This window comes from Ammospiza nelsoni, chromosome 3 (genome assembly GCF_027579445.1).
Source record: "Ammospiza nelsoni isolate bAmmNel1 chromosome 3, bAmmNel1.pri, whole genome shotgun sequence".
NCBI lineage: Eukaryota > Metazoa > Chordata > Aves > Passeriformes > Passerellidae > Ammospiza > Ammospiza nelsoni.
The window spans coordinates 2,109,243-2,129,517 of NC_080635.1; positions in this window are offsets into that span (position 1 = coordinate 2,109,243).

A 20,275-nucleotide genomic window follows, 5' to 3' on the forward strand; every position below is an offset into this window, starting at 1 on the left:
CCTTTTGTGAATGAGGTACCAGACAAGAGCTCTGCTGCAGGAATCTCCAGCAGAACACGAGGCTGGTGCTGCACCCCAAGATGCAGTGACCTGAGCTCACTGCCCACCCCACAAAACAGCACTGCCAGTGGTAGGGACCTGTATTTAGACAGGTATCTGAATCCATGGAGAGCTCAGCAGGAAAAACATCCCAACAGAAACACCTCCTGGATGCTCCCTGCTTCCCAAACAGCAATTTCCCCCAGCAGAAATGTTGATTTAAGCTGCTCATGCTAACGTGAGAGCAGGATAAGGTTATGTGATTCTTGGAGCCACCAGGCCAGGTCATGAATGATGCAGTAATGAAAAGAAAATTCCATGCTCATTGCCCAGCAAATAAAGACAGGATTGTGAAACCTGCTCTGCTGAGCTCTACTTGCTGTGGGGACAGATTTGCAGAAGAGCCCTTCACAGAGGATGGAGACTTTTGAATATCATCTCCCAGCCATTTCCCTAAAATTTCTTAGAGCTGAGCACTGTGAAAAGTTGTTTATGAATGCAAGCTCTGATAGCTACACCCTGGTCCAAGATCCAGGCATGCTGCTGTCCACAGAAAGTGATGTCCCATTAAATTCTGCAGTGCCAACCATCCTGGTTTGGGTCTGAAACTCCTAAATCCCATTGGGAATTGCCCTGGAGTGTGATGAAATCCCTTCCCCACAGCCTGCAAGCTTTAACTCTCCTAACCTCTACTGACATGAATCCAAAGAGGTTAAAGAGAGACCCTCACCATAACCCCAGGATTTCCCTGCTGAGTTGCTGTACTAAAATCTCTCCTGGGGAAGAAGCAGTGACCCCAGGGGAACAAACAAGACTTTCTGAGCCTCAGGTCCAGGGTGCTGCACACCCACAGTTTCCACCGACTCGCTTAGAACTAAAGGTGCTCAATGGCTCCAGAAGTCACAATAAAAGGTCACCTCCTATGGAGAGTTCTGATTATTTAGATTCTGCAATTGCTCATATTACCATGTCAAGAGGGGTTTTTTTCAGGACATCATTATCTCAAATTTCCTAGGCTTTCAATGTTTTTCCTAGGGATAATCCCCTACAATGTGGGGTTTTTTTCAATACATGCACTGAACAAAGTTCTCATACATGGAATGTAGAAGTTTTTATATAAACTTTCTAAAAAAGCCCAAAGCCTTCAGTTTCAATTTGGTCTTTAGAAAGGTGCAAAAGCTTTGTTGTATTTTTAAAAGCAAAGCATTAGAAAGGATGTTTTTTTCCCCTGGCTTAACTGACCCCAGAGTTCAACCTCAGCCAAGCTGATAGCTGAGAAAGTAAACTAATTACCACGTTATGTCCAGAGCCTGCCCTGCCCCAGCATCGCTGACCCAACACTGTCACACTGCACCTTCTTTTCCACACTTCTCAAAATTCATTTCAGTGGATCAGAGATGCTCCTGGATCATCCACTACCTCAGCATAGCAACCACAAGGACAAGGCAGCTGTGCAGTGGTTTTGGAGCATCCACTGCCTCTACTAAATAAGCATTTTCATGACAAAAGTCAAGAAATAATTACCAATTTCAAGAAGTTCCCAAAACCTCTATTTAAAGTGCCTTAAGTTGTAAGTTCAAGGAAGGCAATGCCTTTGTGACAGCACAGCTGTCAATTAAAAAGATTCCCAGGGCCTCCTGGTTAGTCTGACTCTTGGTCTTTAGAATTATATGAATATAGGCTTAAGACCACCCAAATCCCTTTTTTTTCCTCTTTTTGAGAGGGGGAGAGAAAGAGAACATGCACACAAGAGGGTGAAAGAGACCATTAGCCTGGTGCTGGCCAAGTGTAGTCTTACAGTACCAAAGAAGTGACAGCACACTGGCCTGTGCCAGCAGCTGTATTTACACTAGAGCCTAGCAGGAAAGGCCCACTGGAGGGGATGGTACACACACTGCAGGATGCACTGGCCTTTGGAGAGCTGCTGTAACCCTCATGTGCAGGATCCAGCTGCAGGAATTAATCCCCTGCCAAAGCACCACTGGGGGTAGCTGACTTTTGTCTCTTGCTTAGTGAGGAGTGGCTGATTTTGCACCTAAACCTCACCTCTCTGCCAGGAAGCATTCCCACAACAGTGGGACATGTTCTGCTGGAGAGCCAGACACAATCCTGCTTATCTCCTGTTTTATTAGCATCACCAGCATGACTGATGTGCTGAAGAAAACAGGATGAGCAGCCTCTAGTCTGAAGGACAGGCTTAGAAAATAGGGGAAAATAAGCTTAAAGTATCCAATTCATTAAAAAACAAAACCAATAAACTGAACAAAGTTTAAAGTATCTGTTCTCAGCAGAGAGGAAAGAGGTAGAACCATTCCAACTTGCACAGTTCAGCACCTTGAGGCTGATCTCCCCAGGCTCCCTGGCAGCCCATGGGGAGAGGAGGGGAGGCTCCTCCAGGGATGAGGCAGAGCTGGAGCCCTGGGCTGTCCATGGATGATACAGAGGGGCAGGGAGCCAAGACAGGCCCCTGGGAGGCAGGGGCTGTGCCCCTTGCAGATCTGGGCTCAAACCAATCCATTTGCCCTGGCTCTCTTCAAACTGAAATTCATTACACAGCCTTTGGACAACATTTCTTTGTTTTCTAATTGATTCAGGCTTTCTTAGGCTGATCTCTCAAGACAGAGTTTAAACAAAAAGAAACAGAATCAAATACTTGCTTTTTCTGCAGGGAAAACTAAGAAAAAAATCATAAACATTGCTCTGTGTTTTCCTGTGCTTCTCCCAGCTGTATTGTTCTTCCTTCACACCATGAGTTCTTGGAGAGCAAAGAAAACAGTCTGTGTCTTCAAGAACAAAGGCTGGCAGGAAAATCAAATTAAAAATGGCAACCACATTTGCAGCAGTATAGACAGCTAAAGTGATCACCTTTATTATTTATACCTCTTCAGGTATGGAGCAGTTCAGAGCCCTGTTTTGGCAGCTCCCTGTGCAAGGAAAGGAAACAGCCATCACCAACACAGTTATGGGAAGCACAACTGGCCAGAATCTTCAGGTGCTGAAGCTTTAAGCATGTTCACATATCCCATTCATTCCTTTACTCCCAGCTGCTTTTAATCCCCTGCCAAAAGCAGGTGCTTTTACACTTCCCCAAACAACAGATGGAATATGGGGCTTGTGAATTGGGGTGTAAGAGTCAAGATATGAGGGGAAGGTGGGACAGGTTGGTGGGGAAGGGAGCAAGGAAGAGGGGACAAAGCTCAAAGTCATAGGAAGATTTAGCATGAACTTGTCATGTGAGGGGCTCCAGCAGACAGGAAGTCCAAACCACGACATGTTTGGACATAAGTTTTCAGCACAGGAAGTGTTCCAGTCTGCAGAACCTGAGCAAGGGCACTGGTGCAGGCAGAGCAGGAACGTGCAGTGACTTTGGTTCAGGTTTGTTCTCTGCCACTAGCAGGACATGGCTCATTTCTGAGCTTCAGCCCCACAGGAGCCAGACCAGGGCTACCCTCACAAGTCTCTGGGAAAAGGGTAATTACTCCAAAACATTGCTGAAACCTCTTCATCAGCTTGGGAGCCTTTTATTGCTTCTACCTGAGGCCCTTCAGGCCAGGCCTGCAGCAAGCTCTTATGTGTAGTACAAAGAAGGATATGGAATTATAGAAGAGTTGGAGGTGGAAGGGATTTTAAAGATCATCAGGGACACCACCCACATGGCCAGGCTGCTCCACAATCCATCCAGACTGGCCTAAACTGCTTCATCTTCTGCATCATTCATCCTGCAGAACCCATGGAAGTGCTTTCACTCATTCACTTGTCCTGCTTTAGGTACTTGTATAACCAAACCTTGCACTATTGGTAAAGTAAAACAGAAATGCAGGTCAAGACAGCAGTGATGGTCAAGGGCCCAGTTCTGATTTCACACACGCAGAATTAGCAAAATCCATCGATTCACCACTCCTCCCACCTACACTCTCCCTGTTTCTGAGGGGTTAGAAAGGAGCAAGACAACTTCAGCTGACCCAAGGACCCTTTGGAAAACAGGAGCAGTTTTCCAGAGGTCTCTCCTCCACCTTCAGCCAGTGCCACAGGCTGCAGCCCCAGCAAGGCTTGGAGAGGAGAAGGGAAGCTGCTGCAGCTCAGTCCCTGACCTAGGCAGAGGCAGCATCCCTGCTGCCAGAAAGAGCCTTTCAGGGACTCCTTTCCACAATATTGGGAATTCCTGCAAAACTCCCATTTCTGACGTGCTGCTCCTCTGTGAAACATCCCCAGTGTTTGCAAAGAAGTGATTATGAATGGCTAACCAGCCGTGCATATATTTCAGGAGAACTTGGAAACAGCGCTGTTATTTTTGGAAACACGGACACTTGTTCAGGGTGAGCTGGCAAGGAGGAGTCGCTGTGGAAAGTTCCCTGAAGAACAGAGAGTCTGTAGTGCCATCTACTGCCTTACTCCGGGCTGTAACTGCAGATTTGGGAAAACCTCGGGGACAAAAAGTGCCAGCCTGGAAAAGACCCAAGCTCGCCCAGACCAACAACCCACAGCAGATTCCTCATCAGAAGGTGCAGAACACTCCCACAGAGAGATGCAAGAGCCAGTCCTGCCTAAGAACTATGCCACAAAGCATGGTGGCCCTTCATAGAGCATTGAGCTTTAATGACAAGCATCCTTAGTACTCTTTTATGCACACAAACAACAAATCTGATATGAACTCAATGCCTCCTCAGCTTCACCACAGACCAGCAACAGCAAGTTCCAAAGATACTCCAAACACATTGCAAAGATACATTGTATAAAATTATGGTTCATTAATTTTTTAACAATTTTAACTTTTTTCATAATTTAACTTTTTAATGTAATTATGTCTCCCTGCTACACAAGACAGAGCACAATTTCCCAGCCTTCAGTCTGCTGATCACTCACTATTATATAAACCTTCACTAGGCTCACAAAATTTATTAAAAAAATAAGAAGAAATCCATTCCTTCCCTGTGTGCTTCTATTCAACTGCCCAGTCAAATATATGACTGTTCCCTGAGTACATCTCAATTTTCCTAACCACAAATTCACAAAACATAGATGATTCCACAAAGAAAAACAGATCCTGCTTTTGGATTATAACTTATAAACCAGAAAACAAAACATGCAAAAATACAAGGGGAAGGTTGCTTCTCTCCCACAGCTACAGAGTATCAAAGAGCAGTAATTAGAATTTGCTACTCAGTACAACATATTATCAAAATCACCAAAAAGAACATAGCCATTTATTCATAAATGTGGTCTGGATTATACAGGCAGTGTAGATGCTTGGTTGGATGTGTGTCTGGTCTGGTTTGTGTTTGGTTTGGAATCCATTCATTTAGTCCTTAATTTGCCATTAAGGAACTGATACAGCAAGTGTGCACATTAAACATTTAAATACGGGTGCCTGGAGGCACAAGAGAACCAAACAACTGCAAGTGGTTATGGCTGAAAGTTTAAACAAGTGATTTTCCTTCCTCCACAAAGATGAGGTTAAAGGTTGGACCAGACAACCTCCAGAGATCTCTCCAACCTAAACTCTTCTATCACTGAAGCAAGGGCAGGAGGAGCCAGCCAGGAAGGGAGGGCAGCGTGGAGTGTAAAGCTCAGGAGCATCACTTCCCTGGATAGCAGGACAAAGCTCCTCCATCCAGCTCCTGGGACACTTCTTATCTTCAGAAGGATTCAGGTGAGCACTGCTGTGGCATCAGCAGGACTTGAGCTCCTTCATACCCAGGTCTTGCACAAGGTGTCAAACTACAGACAGACTTTTGAGAAAGCTCAGAGACACTGAGTTCCCCAGGCTCAGTGACATGTGTTCTTCAGCTTACTTTGGTTCTTTTGTTAAAAAGCTGTTAGAGACCAAATTCTACTCCATTAGGTCATGCCAGAATCATTAAGTTGCAATAAAAATCAACAAAAAATGCAAAACTGCAGATCAGGTGTAATATACACTGAAGTATCAAAACTCTTTCTTCTGCTTAAATTTTTCTTTTCTTGATCCATTAGCGCATGTAGGAAAGATTTTAAAAGGGGGATTCAGACCAACTTATCCTCAACTAAAATGTTGTTGCATTAACTGGACTTCACCTTTAATATCAGGTAGCCACAGAAACGGGTGTTGTGAACCTAAAAATATTGGTTTTACCTCAGAAGGAATAAGACAACTCTTGCTTTTTGCTAGTATTGAATTGTAAGGGTCACAATCAGGTCTGGGAAAATACAAAGAATCTGAAAATGCTGACATGAACTCCTCAGCTGAATTCTGTTTGTATCATTCTTTTGTGCAAAATGCCTGAATTTTAGAGCAAAGCTTCCAGAAGAGATGACAAAATACACGTCACACTGTCTTCTTCCTACACAGGAACAAGATCTGCATCTATTTAAGGAACTGGCAGGATACATTAATTACCCAAGAACAAGGTTTGGCCATCTATCTTTAGTGGCTGTGTATAACCAAGCTTTAAATAAGTGCACAGAATGGAGGCAACAGTGGGCAGAGGCAGCCCAAGTGGCACTCAAAAAGCACAGCCTTGCTCCTGAGCAAACAGCCATGGTTTCCGTGGTGGTTGTAAGGAATTTGCTTTGAATCTGCATTAAATAGCCAAATTTTCTACATCCTGTTTGATGCATTTCAAAACATCTGTTTTGATTAACTTGAAATCAGTGCGGCACGTTAACATCTCAGAGGAAATTAGGTTCATTTAATTTGGATTTCAGGCTGTGGTCCCCTTGCTCTGGTGATATCAGGAGGGGATTTACATGTGGAGGTTGTGCTTCTGCCATGCCTGGTGATGGTGGGAGCTGAGCACTCTGAGCATGGAGTAGGGTACCTGGAGCCCAGGCGTGTTTCAATTGACTCCCTGGCTGGTGGGGATTCATCCAAGGGAGGGATTGGCCAGATGAGAATTAAATCCTGTGGGATCCAAATTCTAGATGGAATTCTAAGGTGTGGTTCCCCTTGTTATATTTCCCCTACAAAGACAGAAAACAGCAGGAGCTGTTATCACAAGCTTGTGTTGGTTTCAAGCACTGAAAGTAAGAGGTGAGACCAGACAATTCTGAGAGAAATGAAACCAGCTGAAGCCACGTCCCACCATTCCTGTGGGTAAGAATCATTTCCAGAGTAAAACACCTTTCCACATGCATCTGTTGGCTTTCTCCACAGAAAAGGTACTTTTCTTCTGGATAAGGAAAAAAGCCAAAGTCAGCAGCACACCCATTTGAAAAAGCCACTCCAGTGTTACAGGTGCTGTAATTCAGTTGCCTCACATTCGTGTACTCCTGTAACTGCAGTCATTTCTGGTTTGATGGAAGCTCTCAACTGGAAAAGAAACAAGGAAAAGAACAGCACAGGCATCCTGGGAATCTTTAAGCATCATTCAGTATGGACACCTGGTCAGGCAAACCTGCCCAACAGGAACACTGAATCAGTAAATTCAAAATAATACAGAAGTACCAGGATTGGAATCTATGGAAAACCTTCAGAAGGAGGTCACTGAAATATGTAAAATTACAGCATTAGGAGTACTGCAGGCACAGCTTGTAAGGGATGATCCAAAGAAAATGCCTCAGGTCTGTTTGTAGGTAAAGTTCATTTTAACTCCACATTTTCTCAATCGCTCTCATTTTTACATATCAGATGTTATCAGCTTCCCAAAGCTAAGATTTTCAAAGCAGATTAAAGGTACAAAATATTTTCAATAAATTTTGGGCAACAAAGCTCTTGAAAAATCTCCTCTGTGCCCATTCAGCCTTCCAAGACAAGGATTGCTCCAATTGTGTATTTCTTCACACAGGATCTGGGAGGCTGCACATGTAGCTGCAGGAATAATGGCTGGTCTGAGTTCTCTGATGAGACTTAGCAGCTGGTGAAGTTTCCAGGCTTTGAGCTTCTTTCTGTGGCAATCAAAGCAAGGCAGCTTTGCAGACCTTAGTGTCATATTTCCCTGCTCCTTTCAAAAAACCATCTAGTTTTCAACACAGCTCTAATGATAACTTCACAAAATTCTGTGGTTTTGCTTTGTAGATCATTTAAGTATTTTCTCTCATGTTGCTCCACAGCTCTAGTGTGTCAGCTCCAAGTGAATCAAAGAAAACTCAAAGCAAAAGCTGCTTGAAACTAGAAATGCTCTTCTGGATCCTCAGAGGAACCACCAATTTAGCCTGATGAGGTTCACTCGAAAAATACTTCATTGACTTAAGCAAATCTTTCAACATGCATGGCAAGAGTTTAAAGTTTCTAATGAACCATGAAACCAGGCAAGATTCTAGGGCTGTTGGAGAATGCTTTCCTTAATTCTAACTCCACATCACAATTTTGCCACCAATCCCACGATGCACAAGCCCCATGGGAGCATTGTACAAGCTGCTGAGGAAAGCTGTGACAGCCAGATTAGAACATGCAGCAGGCCCAGAGGAGCAGAAGTTACACCAGCTTGTAGCCAGGGCTCCAAGGGCCAGTCAGAGGGTGAGGTAAGGGCTGTCCAGAGCAACACTCATCTCCTGTAACAATCAGGGGCTAGTTTGGTTTTCTCTTTTTAAACAGGGTTTCATTGTAAAATGTCTCATCAATACTGACAACGATGCACTTGGATCCAGGATAAAACTTCTGGACACAGAGAGGGACTCCACTGCCAAGTATCCTCTGAAATGTTCCTGAGGCAGCTTTTAGAGTCACTGTTTAAAGGAAGATTAAAAGCTACAGAAAACACTTGAGCTGCTGAAATCCAGGATCAGTCTTTTGCTCTGTCACAGTGTCCCTACTCAAGTTAGGGCACAGAGGAACCATGTCTCCATTTTCCAGGAAATTACTTCCTACCTCATGGAAGTCATGGAAAGAGAAGCTTCAAACACTTCCTGGTGCTTAGCTGTAGCAAGGATGGAAAAATGAACACTTCATGCAGCTCACCAAGAAGGGGTAAAATTCCTAAAGGTTCTCACCAGTGCTGCCCAAACACACAATGGGGCAGTGGCCAAAGCAGGCACTTGGAGTGAAGGTGGAGGCTTAACCACTGTGCCAGCTTTGGATCACAGCTGTGCTCCATCCTAGAGGGAAGCTAAGCATAAGCACAGCTCATTTGAAATCCAGAAAATGCACCAGCATTTGGCAGCTCTCTCTGAGCAATGAAAACAATTGGTTTTATTTCTAATTTCACTGATGGATTCACATATAGATTCTCCACAGCAGAGCCTGGAGAGGCCTCTTTAGCAGCAGGCCTCCTAAAGGTGTGACATGCAGAGTGCAAGTACAAATTTACTGCAGCTCCAAACAGTAATTGCATTTATCCCCTCAGTTACAGAAGCAGCAGAACCACCAAACTGCAGTTCCTCTTCACTAGTCAGCTCTGGACTGACCTTACACTCCTTCACTTCAGTTTAAACATTGTCACTTGCATTTTCTTGTTTCCCAAAATCCTTCTGGATCCATATAAGAAAAGATACATGAAAGGGAGAAGCCTTGTGTACTTTTTAACACGTTAACTTTGAGGACAAAGATTAAAACCTCTTAGTGACACAGACTGGAATTAATTAGACAAAATATTCCGTGAGCATACTCTCCTCAAGGCAGCATCTGCAGCTCATGTGTAATGCAAACCATGTAAAGCAGCTCTGTCCAGCCTGATTTCTGTCCAGCTACCAAGGATTCTGACTGAATTTCACCAGACAGAAATGTGCAATTTTTCTGTCATTAGAGAGCACCCAGGGAAGTAGCACAACAAAATGCTTCCTGCTGCTGTTAAAGGCAGGAGGCTGTGATTTCAGCTCAGTCATCTGCTCTCACATTGAGTAATCCACAAATATTTGAGCTTTCTGGCAGCATAACCCCCCCAACACCACAGTAGCAGAATCTTTTCCTCTAAATGTTCCAAGACATTTCCATGTTTGCCTTCTCAGGCTATTGATAGTAAACTGCTTAATAGGAGAGGGCATCTGTGATGCTTTTCCTGACTATTGATAACATCTAGAAGGCTTAAACATGGCCTTTCCTGCTTCAGATTTTAAAGGAGGTTAATTGAGATCAGATACTTAAAGCTGAACTTAACAGCAACAGAGTAAGTGCACAGTCCAGACTATGGAAAAAAACATGTTAAAAATATTTGGAATAGTTAAATATATCCAGATCAGGCACACATGATAACTTCAGAGCACTTACAAAGAGAATGAAGGACACTGAGCCATTCCTGGCTATCTGTGGAGTGCTCACTGGAAACACAGATCAAACTCCAGGGGACCAGAGAGCTGATTTTTAAGAGATAGGGAAGAGTTTGGGAACATTTAGTTCAGTCTGTAGGCCTGAGTATAACCTCTATGATACAAAAGAAAGGGTAAGAAATGGATACATGCATCAGAACAAACAGAAATGTCACCTTTAAAAGATAACTGGCTCAAAAACAAAATCAGAAGATTTAGAAAGTAGAGAGAGGGAAAAGGAGACATGCTGCAGAATAGCAAACTGGGGGCCAGAGAGAAGTCAGGCATTTGTTCTCTTCCTCCCCCAAGGACAGGAAGAGTGAAGGACTACATTATAAAAACAAAAACTCAGCTGAGAAATCACAAAGATGTTTAAAAGTTGAGTAATAGTTGTAAAGACTGTGAAATCACCTGTCAGAGTGGTTCCAGCTAATTATTTACTTGATTGCAGCTATGCCTTCCAGCCCCCACCATCTCCTCTTACTCCTGACATCCCATTTCATTCCTCCTTGTCTCACAGTCTCTTCCCAGCACCACTTCTTCCCCCAGCAATGGGAGAAGGCTTTAAAGAATTCTGCCTCAAGTGAGTGATGAATTAAAATAGAATTAGTGTCACTAATGAGAACATTTTCCAGCTTTTATTAGACCAGTGGCTATGGTGACTTCTTGTGCTCCAGTTACAGAGTTGCCTCCATTGCAGCAGGGTCATGAACAACTTAAAAACACATCTTGAGATTTTCTAGGCATGAGGTAGAATTCCTGAGGACATCAATAGCTCCTGCATAGTGCAGCATCCAAATTTTTTCCAGTTTGGAAAACACATTGTGTCAGTGCAGAAATAAGCTGTGGTCCTCTAGCTAAGGCCTGTATGACAATAATGCATGTGCAGAAGGCAGCAGAATTACAAAGAACTGCTGGACTCTGGCATTTCTTTCCTCTGAGAGCTTCATAACTTCAACATTGTATTACCATCAGCTCCTTCCCTGGGATCTATTTTACAAGGAACTTACAAATGGCATGTGTAACAAATGCTATCTATTGCATTTTATTATTCATCTTTTTCCACATATTGACATTTGAGATGCACCCAGGGACTGTGCACAGAGTGTGTCTGGCAGCAGTGGCGTGCACTGATGAATGTCCCCTCGGTGCTGATATGAAACACATGGGTTCTATTAGCAAAGCCATGGCTGAAATGATCCATTGGAAATTACTTACCTATTCCATGAACATGACTCACCAAAGCCAGGAATGTTCTACAGATTAACTCTTCTGAATGCATGGGAGTTAAACCCCTCATGCTGGGAAAAGGGGGAGCAACCACCCATAGGCTGCAAGGGGTCAGCCCTAAAATCTCTGGAAGATCTCTGACAGTACAGGAGTAGTTATAGATTCAGACAATGAGCAAATGAAAAAAGAAGGGCTGTTGTTATTCCTGTTCACTTTGACAATTTGAAGGTATTTGTCCTTCAAGTTCAGGTTACAATTGAAAAAAGAATCCCTATAGAAGTTCTTAGATATGTGCTTAATTCTATTAAAATCAACATTCCACCAAAATTGTTGAAGTACAGTGTGTGCTTAAATATTTTTCTGACTAGTGGGTACTTACTTGCCAGGGTTTTATTTTCTTTATTGGTGCAACATTAACTCAAAAGTGCTGTGGACACATAAATATTAGCCAAAACTATTAACTTTTTCAGCATTTCTTGGCCTTTTAAAAAAAAATCTGGCCCAGCTAGAAGGCTGCCTTATCATTAAACCAACATATTAAATTTCTCTGACAGTAAAATGTATCTATAGACATACAGTAACAACAAATTAACCTCCATCTGACATGAATGAAAACAGTTTCTAAGTGGTTATAGTTCCTAAAACAGAATCTATATGCAATAAATATAATTATTTCACTGAAATTGTTAGCACATGTTTTTCTTTTGCAACAGACATGTTCGCTGTACCATCTTTGTTGTATTGATATGTTCTTTAGTAGCCCCTTCTGTGCCTGCAACCTTGATTTAAATTTATCGTGACACATTTTTAAACAATAGCAGGAAACCTCACTTATGACTTTAATTATAAAATGGTGTTATAAAATTATATCCACATTTTACTTTTGGCAGTTGGCAATCCTCATTTAACATAAATAACCCTTCTTGGCCTCAGCAGTTCTCTTTGGTTGATTTCAATGCTTACTGTATGTAATTGATATAAAAACACAAGGTTTAGGAAGCAGTTATTGGAACTTGTTAAAAGAAGTAGTCAAGTTCATAAATGCACTCATTTTGCTATGCTACATGCCAAGAGAATTAATAATGGACATTTGGGAATTGGGGAGAAACTCTGGCTTTTTAGAGAAAGACTGATGTAACTGCAGTATTCCACTCCTATGTTAATTGTTTGGCTCACAGACCCACGGCTTTGTTTCTCTTCCACCCACAGCTGCTTCCAATAATTTTCTAAAACCTGACACATCCATCCACACACATCCATGTTAGACACAGACATCCAAGCTCCACATATGCACTAATACCCAAACAATTCTGCTGCTCTGTGCTGAAGGACAGGAGCAAATACCTTAACCTGGTGGCATTATTAAAAGGAAAAGACAATCCCATCAGAAGAGGCTGTTCCAGAAGACTGGAATTGAGCAAGACTAGAAATGAAGCTACTTTGAGTCACTTCCCAAAGCAGGTCACATCAAGGGGCTGATCTTCATCTGAAGATCCCTGGATTTGCACAAAGGCACCGTGGTGTGTCTCAGCTCTGCACACTGACAGTACAGGAACATGCAGAGTTATTTGTCTGCATGAGTGGTTAACCCCAGCACTGAATGCTCCAGTGGTCACACAGGAGCAGGAAATGTCACCTGTGCTTAACACAGGGTGAGCCATCACCTGAACAACTGAAGCAACATCTTCTTAACTTCTACCTGACCATCACACAGCATCACTAACAGGATTAAAGTCAAACATGGGCTTAGAAGCACTGGCTGAACTGGAAACAAAACCCAGCTCAATTCTCAGTTGATGGCTGGTCTATAGCCTTCACTGAGCTGATGGTCCTTCCCTCCTGAGAACAAATGACTTGGGTTAGGGCCCACTCATAGTTTTTCTTTTTGTTCATTTCAGGACACAACTTCAGTATTCTCTCTTATTAAAGCTAATTTATGAGAAATTCAAAAACACTGAGAATGTTATTCTCAAACTTCCATTAGGCTGGTTTAACTCATACCACAAATAAAAATCAGGCTAAGAACAAGAAGGAGACTTGTTCTTTCTGCATCAGGATCCTCCACCTGAGATCTTGAGGGAGGTGTCCTACCAGCTAAGTCACACAACAGGACAAAGCAGAGGTCTGCATTTGTGGATGGCTGGAGAGCTGTGATGCCATAAACTGCCACTAACAAATGCCAGATGTGGATGTTGGGAGCAGGGGCAGCTGGGGAGCTTGGAGGAAAGCTGAGATGCTTAAAATGTACACACTGTCTGTAGGGAGATGGGAGGGCAGGACAGAGAGGCCAGATGTGTGTCTCACACAGACAGAGACCAGGCAGACCTGCAAGACAAAGCTAAAAAAAGTCTTAAGCAAATGAATGTTTAAATGAGGAGTCAGAACCTTGATATAAAGCTTTTTGAGATAAAGCTTTAGAAGGGACAAATACTTTCCCTGCCTCCTCTTGCATCCCCACCCCAGCTGGTTTTAGACATCCAAAGCTGATGTGGTTGGTATGTGCCCATGAGTCATATATAAGCCAGTCTCCTAAGCACAGCCAGGTACCAAAGTGTCTCCTATCCTTTTCCAGGGAACAGGGAGAACACACCAATCCCACCACAAAGAAAGGTCTCATCTGTACCTTGCCACTTCCAATAGGTGCTGGAAGCAAGAGCCCTTCTGTGGCCCTGGCCACTCACTAAACCACTCAGCCAGGAAAACTCAAGGGCACTGGGATTCCAAAACCTTCCTGCATTCTCCCCTCCACCATGCAACAACCCAGTCTCTGTGACATGGTAAAATTCATTAAGTAAATCAATCTTAGGGGTTTAATTCTTCTCAACCACTGAACTATAAGTTCAAACTTTCAAATCCCATCCCTGTCAGCTGAAACCTACTGGCTTTAACCAGGGCTCTGCCCAAGACAGAGCCAGGGCAGCCCTGCTGCCTGTCCCAGCAAGGTCCCAAAGACTGTGGGACCCCTAAAAGCAGCAGGACAGCTGCCAATTAGTCCTGAGTGCCTTTTCCTTGCTTGGCCAAGGCCAGCTTTGTGCAGGTGTTAAATGAAAGCTGAAAAGCAGCAGTGGGGAAGACTCTCTGCCCTGAGGTTCAGGAGGAGGCCACACGTGGGATCTGCCTTTCTCTGGCCCACAGATGGTGCAGGGCTGCTGAATAAATAGGAAGCTCACTACCCAGAAGTGGAAGAAATTACTTCAGAGGAGGCTGAGACTCTTGGGACTTCCACATTTCCTACTATAAATTTGGAGTTTGCTATTTTTATTGAAAAGGGGGTAGGACTTCCTCCTCACACTTCCCATTACTGTGTGCAATATTAATCCTTTAACCTTATAATTAGAGACAGTCATAGTTTGTGGAACCTGAGGTTTTGCAGCCCTCTTGAACTTCTGCAGTAGAAAGTGGGAAAAGGAAGCTGCAAAGATGAAGCTGACCACATCTTTCCTTGTAAGTCTGTGATTTTCTGTTCACCTGTGAAAGGAGATTCACATTTTTTCTTTTCAGTCATCATATCTGCCTGCTTAAAGACCTGTCTCCAACACTCAGATTCCATGTAAACAAATGAAAAAAAGCCTCACAGTGGACAAACTTGGGTTTCCTGAGTCAACCAACAGCTGCAATCAGAACCCAAAGCCACATCCTCAGCTAACAAATATGGTGCAACTGAAGCTGATAGAGCAAGGCCTGTCAAACACATCCCTGTCCTGCCTTTCAAACAGAGCTGAGGCAGAATACCTTCCCTAACACAGGAGGCAAGGAAACAGCACTGTTCTGTTTGCATGCCTGGGATAGGAAAGCACAGTGAGGAGCTGGCAGTGCACCAGGGCATTTTCGTTCATCAGAAACAGAGCCATGGCTGATGGCAGGCACCAGAAGCACTGAAGGAGAAGCTGGACAAAAAGGATGTTCACTGACTTGTAACCAGAGGTGAATCCTCCCTGTTGGCTCAACAGTCTCAGAAGACAGAAAACATTTCAACTGAAGTCAGTTTAAAACCTTCCCTCCCACCTTCATTTTACAACTTAACAGTGAATTAAAGGATTTTCTGCTCCAGGGAAGATTAGAAGCATTTATAAAGCAGCAAATATTAGCTTTCACATTATTTTTATTCTGCAAATTATTTTGCAAAACTAGGTGAAGTTTCAGATGAAATAATAAATTGTTAAATCTCTATTTTTACTGTCAAAGTAGGGGAGACGGGAGGATTTTTAGGATTAGGTTGGTTGGTTTCGGCACAAAAGATATTTGTGCCCTTCAAGAGGCCTCTAAATTTTGGGGCTGACCTCCTAGAGAAGACACCTTACCAGATGTAAGCTCCCACTCTGAGTACAGTCATGGCACACAAGCAAGGACTCCTTTCCAGGTTCAGCATCACTTCTGAGCTCCTCCTCTTTTCTGCACATGGCTTAGGGCTGCCCTGTGTCTGTGGAACTCTCATTTCTCTTGTTGGCCCTTTATATTAACAGCTTGATTCCCCAGCTCCCACCTCCACACCTGATATCAGGAAAAAGCTGAACAAACTCAATTTTTCCCACTAAACCTCCTGCAGCAGCATCAGCCTCCTTAATTTCAAATTCGGCATGACACTTTCCTATACTTCACATGCAGGTAAAACTCTCACTAATAACAGATCCATGACGTGTTCCTAGATTTCAATTCCTCCTGCTGATCATTTATCCAGAACACACAATGTCTGCAGTGCTGGTACAGTCAGCAGTGCATTCCTGGCTGAAAATGGGCATCACAAAAAGCTCTCTCCTTCCAGGACCTGGCTGATAGTAAAGTTGCAATTTGTGTTCTAAAGTCTCCAAAGTTCTCAGTCCTCCACCAAAATAAGCTTTGCAAGTGTAACAAATTGTCCAAGTATATAGAAACCCTATAAAACATCAGGCTAAAGAGCCACAGCAAATCCCCAAAGAGGCTCTTGGAGAGATTTATTGAACAACAATGTCCTCTGCTGGCAGGAACCAGCCCCAACCTGTAACGCTGAGCTGCAGCACCTTCCCAGGGATTCTGGGACAGGCATTGAACAGGCTGAACAGGAAGCCAAGGACACACCAAAATCAAGACAGACAAGATGGCTTTTGGATGGTATTGTCTCATTCACCTCCAATAAGGACAGAGGTCAGGGGATATTTGATGCAAAAACCCCTGATGACAAGAAATAAATTTGAATATGATTCAGGACTGGCCTATGACTCCAAACCCAAGCAAACAGTGCAGCAGCTTGGAAAAGGGAACCAGATTGTCCTCCCAACCTTGCTGCTTTTCCTCAGGTCTCTTCCATCTATTTGGATTTTGAAAGCATCAGAACAGGGAAGGCATCATTTTCCCAGCTAGACCTTACCCTAAAAAATGAGCTGAGACAATTCCAAGAGCACACAAATGACACAGTAGTCTGGATTTATTTCCAAGTGTTGCACATTTACTAAAGAGTAGATTTTCAGAGTATTCCTGTTCCAGGAGACTTGGGCATCTCAGGAACTCTGGTAACAACAAAATTCCTGCCAATCCTCTTTAAACACAGTGGAGCTGGGCTCCTCCATGTCCCTGAGTGCTGATTCTGAAGAGCTTCTGTTTCAGTAACACTTCCCTGAATACCTGCCCTAATTCTTAAAATAAAAATCAGTAGTCAAAAACCAAGTTTATGTTTGGCCTTGAAGCCCTCCAGGGATGGGGAATCCAGTGCCTTACCACTCTCACAGAAAAGAACCTTGTTAAAACATCCAACCTAAACCTCCTCTCAGTCTGAGGCCATTCCCTCTTTCCTGTTGCTAAATGACCTTGTAAATGATTTCTCTCCATGTTTCTTGTTGGCTTCCTTCAGGTATTGGAAGGCCACAGTTAGGGCACCCTGAAGCTTCTCTTCTCCAGGCTGAGCAATCTCAATTATTTAAGTGCTTCTAGTAGTCAACATCCTTTAAGAACTGCAGCTACATCACCAGTACAATGAGAGTTCTTCCAGCTTTGTTTGGGAGTCAATAGAAGTCATCAGTGGAAGAAACCTCCAATACCTGCAAAAAAACTGCATTGTTGCTTATGGAAGCAGGGGCTGGACTCAAGAAATGAGGATTGGGAATCCATGCAATGGCTCAGAACTGGCAGAATTTGAGTGTCACAATGATGATATTGTGACAAAGGATGGCGAAAAATGCACTGTAAGGTTGAATGAGACGAGGTCACCCAAAGAAGTGAGCAAATTTCATGATGGGAAAACAGTGGAGCTATTTCTAATGATCCTTCAGCTTAGTCTCCAATTCTATTTGTGTGTTTTAAGGGACCATAAATATTTTTATCGGCACTCAGGACACAAAGAGAGCTTTCCAGTTTCTATATAAAGAAGTCATTTTGGACAGATCAAAACAATAAAGGCACAGGGCTCCTGGATGACAGATGCCAGGATGTTAGAACCCATAAGTGGTTTTCAAATATGGCCCCATCACCATCCCCCACAGTAGCCCTTTCAAGTGGGAATTACAAATTGCTTACTTGGAGAGGAAATTTCAAACAGGCCACTTATCAAAAAGTGCCAAATAAACCTGTCATTGGGATAGAAGTTACAAACCATTCCTAAACTCTGCAGACATTTCCTGAGCCTGTGAACTCTGATCTTGGCTTCTAATAAACATGACATCAGCTCCCCAGCCCTGCAGACACAAGACACATGACCCACCACCATGTTATCGCTTCCTCTGCACTTTCTTCAGGAGCTGCTCTCAGGCACAACATCAATAGAAGACTTTCTGCTCATTTCAAAATTGGTTTTGGATCAGGTCCTTGAGGGGAGGGCAGAACAAGCACAGCATGGAATCAGTGTGTGAGCTGCAAATATTATTGCAGGTATCCACTTCAAAGCCACCCTGAACCCAAGACTTTGAGGAGTTTTCCAGGTATTGAGGTAGTGAGCAGGTTAAGACAATACTCCTGTTCCTGTCAAAGACTTATTAACTGCTCACCTCACCTCCAAGAAATATAACAGAGCCTTTAAAATCTCTGATAAAGCAGGAATGTACTGGATGGTCACTGAATAACATCCCAAAACTGGCTACCAATGACAATGCACCAGAAGATTCCAAATATTGGGATGACAGCTTCATTCCCAGAGAAGGATTAAGATAATTACAGCACTATGATTTACATTTTCTATGTAGGCACTTCCTTCTAAGATTTGCTTCTGAAATCAACCTTGGAAAAATATATTTGAAATAAAATTTCACATTTATCTTAGTGCTAGAAACCTGAGACCTTTATCTGATATACCAAACTAAACAGGCTGTCTACTCAATGAGCCAAAAATCCCAATAAACACAGAACTGTGGCTCTTACAAATGTAACTTTAAAACATATTATCAAAATACAATCTTTACAAATAAGATTGTGGGATATTCACCTAGAAATGGAGTGTCTCCTCTACTCCCATCTAAAGGACAGGCATTGCCTTCATACTTGGCTATTTCCAAAAATTTTCCAGATCAAACATAAGTTAGAGCTGGCAGGGTATATTGTGCAACATTTAAAACTTTTGTTTACAAATCCTCATGACTAACTCATGAAACTTGCTAGAAAAGACATCTCCAAAAGCCACTAAGAATCCACACAGATGGAAAATTACAGCGGATGCAGATCTCAAAAGCTGCCCAGGGCTCAGAGAGAACAACTGCCCACTGCTCCTTTCTGCATTTGCCCTCCTTCATCCTCATCAGTTCAGAACCTACAATTCCTAAAACTGAAGTCCTGAAGCTCTGCAGGGCTCAGAAAGGAGAGCTCCCTGCCCCAGGGTGTGACCTTACCATCAACTCCTCCAGTCAACTTTAGAGCCATTGCCTGCAAAGAACATTCTAGCACAGAGCTCCTCCAATATCCTCAAGTCACAGTGGCCTTGGCATGGGGCTCCTCTGCCAGGTGCAATGGAAATGTTTCACTGCTGTCATGTCAGAGTCACAAGGAGGAGCCCACTCCAGGTAATGGATGAACAAGGAGGCACATCTGTGGCTATCACAGTATAGCACGTCCTTGGGAGCCTGCAAAGGTCAAAGCTTCTCTGGATCCTGCTGCAGGTAAGGGGAAACTCCTCCCAACTCCTGAAATGGACATGAAATATTTGAGTTTCAGGTTGGTGGATTTCACTCCAAGGACTTATCTTGGGAAGGAGATAAAACATTAACAGATGGCACAAGATCCCTGGAGCTGTGTGCACTGACAATCAAAAGCAATTGTCCAGTTTATATTGTCTCATTGTCTCACAAAATCACAGCATGGTTTGGGTTAGAAGGGTCTCTAAAGATGATTGATTTCCAGCTCCCTGCATGGGCAGGGACACCTCACACTAGATGAGGTTGCATTTGCCCTTCTGGTTTCAGAGCTGTGGAAGTGCATGGGTGTCCCCATGTGGTGTCTGTACCAACATCATGGATCTGCAGCACTGCAGCAGGACAGCAAAGAGCACACGGGGAGCAGCACTGCAGCAGGACAGCAAAGAGCACACGGGGAGCCCTGACTGCCAGGGAGGGAGGGAGCTGCAGTCATGTTAGTCAGAAGGCAAAGCCCTGCTCTGACCAAGGGAGCCAAGTGATGTTTAATGAGCAGGAAAAATGCAGTGCTTTGGGTTTAATGACTCATGGAGCATGCAGCACCTCCTACCAACGTGCTGTGGCATTCCTGCCCAGGAGGAAGTGTGTCAGCTCCTGGGGCACAGCTCTGCCTGCCGCCAACCCAAACACAAATCATGCCCGGCCCTGCTCAGCCCTGACATTACTGTAGCCCAGGGTTAAGCTCATCTCCCAAGAGCTTTCTAAAATCAAAACCTTTCTGGTTATAAACAAAACACAATTTCTAAACCCAGGCTACTGGGACT